This window comes from Procambarus clarkii, chromosome 27 (assembly GCF_040958095.1).
Source record: "Procambarus clarkii isolate CNS0578487 chromosome 27, FALCON_Pclarkii_2.0, whole genome shotgun sequence".
Lineage (NCBI taxonomy): Eukaryota > Metazoa > Arthropoda > Malacostraca > Decapoda > Cambaridae > Procambarus > Procambarus clarkii.
This window is the reverse complement of record NC_091176.1, coordinates 45,596,535-45,600,038: the sequence shown is the minus strand read 5'-3', so window position 1 is coordinate 45,600,038 and position 3,504 is coordinate 45,596,535.

The following is a 3,504-nucleotide window of genomic DNA, read 5'->3' as shown; positions in this document are numbered from 1 at the left end:
ACATTAAGGAAAAGGGGATGATAAACGTCAAAATATTGCTAAATTCGATGATTTTTCGTACGAAACAAAATCCAACAAAACCTGCTTAAAATGCAATATTATGCGAAATTCTGAGATTTGAAGAACAAATCACATATTGTGATACTACATGAAATAGTATCGAAATATTGGTAAAAACGAATATATATACGTAATATCAAACTACATGAAAAACATGAATAAAAGTCACTATTTTACCATATTAGAGGATTTTCACTTCGAATCATAGAGCGAGATTTCCTATTATTTAGATCCATGAAAAGGGATATGACAATGGTTTTTCCAATACAAATGATAAAATCAATGTGTTTTCATTAGATTAACTAAAATGTTCCTGATTTTCCGTTTATATTACCGATGGAAGATGTACACGTAAAACCGCTCTATTCCGGCTGAAACGTCGATATATGCAATAAAAACCGAACTTCTCCCCTTTTCAATATCTTACTCAGTAATTTTAACGAGAAACAAGTAAATGATTGAAAAGGGAGTATTAAAGGTTATTATCTAATGAATTATGAGTGTGCATCATATTTATCGTATATATATGAATTAATACCAATAAACTGAAAATTCACAAAAACGTAGAAAAACGGCAAAATATTGTCTAATTCGATGATATTTTGTTTAAATCACATTAAGGAAAAGGGGATGATAAACGTCAAAATATTGCTAAATTCGATGATTTTTCGTACGAAACAAAATGCAAGAAAACCTGCTTAAATGCAATATTATGCGAAATTCTGAGATTTGAAGGACAAATCACATATTGTGATACTACATGAAATAGTATCGAAATATTGGTAAAAACGAATATATATACGTAATATCAAACTACAATGAAAAACATGAAAAAATCACTATTTTACCATATTAGAGGATTTTCACTTCGAATCATAGAGCGAGATTTCGTATTATTTAGATCCAAGAAAAGACATATGACAATGTTGTTTCCAATACAAATGATAAAAATCAATGAGTTTTCATTTGAATAAACAAAAATGTACCTGATTTTCCGTTTATATTACCGATGGAAGATGTACAAGAAAACCGCTCTATTCCGGCTGAAACGTCGATATATGCAATAAAAACCGAACTTCTCCCCTTTTCAATATCTTACTCAGTATTTAAACGAGAAACAAATAAATAAGTAGATAAATATTAGTAAAAGTAAGTATTAAAGGTTATTATCTAATGAATTATGTGTGTGCATCATATTTATCGTATATATATGAATTAATACCAATAAACTGAAAATTCACAAAAACGTAAAAAAACGGCAAAATATTGTCTAATTCGATGATACTTTGTTTAAATCACATTAAGGAAAAGGGGATGATAAACGTCAAAATATTGCTAAATTCGATGATTTTTCGTACGAAACAAAATGCAAGAAAACCTGCTTAAAATGCAATATTATGCGAAATTCTGAGATTTGAAGGCCAAATCACATATTGTGATAATACATGAAATAGTATCGAAATATTGGTAAAAACGAATATATATACTTAATATCAAACTACATGAAAAACGTGAAAAAAGTCACTATTTTACCATATTTGAGGATTTTAACTTCGAATCATAGAGTGAGATTTCGTATTATTTAGATCCAAGAAAAGACGTATGACAATGTTGTTTCCAATACAAGTTGTTTCCAATGATAAAAATCAATGAGTTTTCATTTGAATAAACAAAAATGTACCTGATTTTCCGTTTATATTACCAATGGAAGATGTACAAGAAAACCGCTCTAATCCGGCTGAAACGTCGATATATGCAATAAAAACCGAACTTCTCCCCTTTTCAATATCTTACTCAGTATTTAAACGAGAAACAAATAAATGATTGAAAAGGGAGTATTAATGGTTATAATCTAATGAATTATGTGTGTGCATCATATTTATCGTATATATATGAATTAATACCAATAAACTGAAAATTCACAAAAACGTAGAAAAACGGCAAAATATTGTATAATTCGATGATATTTTGTTTAAATCACATTAAGGAAAAGGGGATGATAAACGTCAAAATATTGCTAAATTCGATGATTTTTCGTACGAAACAAAATCCAAGAAAACCTGCTTAAAATGCAATATTATGCGAAATTCTGAGATTTGAAGAACAAATCACATATTGTGATACTACATGAAATAGTATCGAAATATTGGTAAAAACGAATATATATACGTAATATCAAACTACATGAAAAACATGAAAAAAATCACTATTTTACCATATTAGAGGATTTTCACTTCGAATCATAGAGCGAGATTTCCTATTATTTAGATCCATGAAAAGGGATATGACAATGGTTTTTCCAATACAAATGATAAAAATCAATGTGTTTTCATTAGATTAACTAAAATGTTCCTGATTTTCCGTTTATATTACCGATGGAAGATGTACACGTAAAACCGCTCTATTCCGGCTGAAACGTCGATATATGCAATAAAAACCGAACTTCTCCCCTTTTCAATATCTTACTCAGAATTTTAACGAGAAACATGTAAATGATTGAAAAGGGAGTATTAAAGGTTATTATTTAATGAATTATGAGTGTGCATCATATTTATCGTATATATATGAATTAATACCAATAAACTGAAAATTCACAAAAACGTAGAAAAACGGCAAAATATTGTCTAATTCGATGATATTTTGTTTAAATCACATTAAGGAAAAGGGGATGATAAACGTCAAAATACTGCTAAATTCGGTGATTTTTCGTACGAAACAAAATGCAAGAAAACCTGCTTGAAATGCAATATTATGCGAAATTCTGAGATTTGAAGGCCAAATCACATATTGTGATACTACATGAAATACTATCGAAATATTGGTAAAAACGAATATATATACGTAATATCAAACTACAAGAAAAACATGAAAAAATCACTATTTTACCATATTAGAGGATTTTCACTTCGAATCATAGAGCGAGATTTCCTATTATTTAGATCCAAGAAAAGACATATGACAATGTTGTTTCCAATACAAATGATAAAAATCAATGAGTTTTCATTTGAATAAACAAAAATGTACCTGATTTTCCGTTTATATTACCGATGAAAGATGTACAAGAAAACCGCTCTATTCCGGCTGAAACGTCGATATATGCAATAAAAACCGAACTTCTCCCCTTTTCAATATCTTACTCAGTATTTAAACGAGAAACAAATAAATGATGGAAAAGGGAGTATTAAAGGTTATAATCTAATGAATTATGTGTGTGCATCATATATATCGTATATATATGAATTAATACCAATAAACTGAAAATTCACAAAAACGTAGAAAAACGGCAAAATATTGTATAATTCGATGATATTTTGTTTAAATCACATTAAGGAAAAGGGGATGATAAACGTCAAAATATTGCTAAATTCGATGATTTTTCGTACGAAACAAAATGCAAGAAAACCTGCTTGAAATGCAATATTATGCGAAATTCTGAGATTTGAA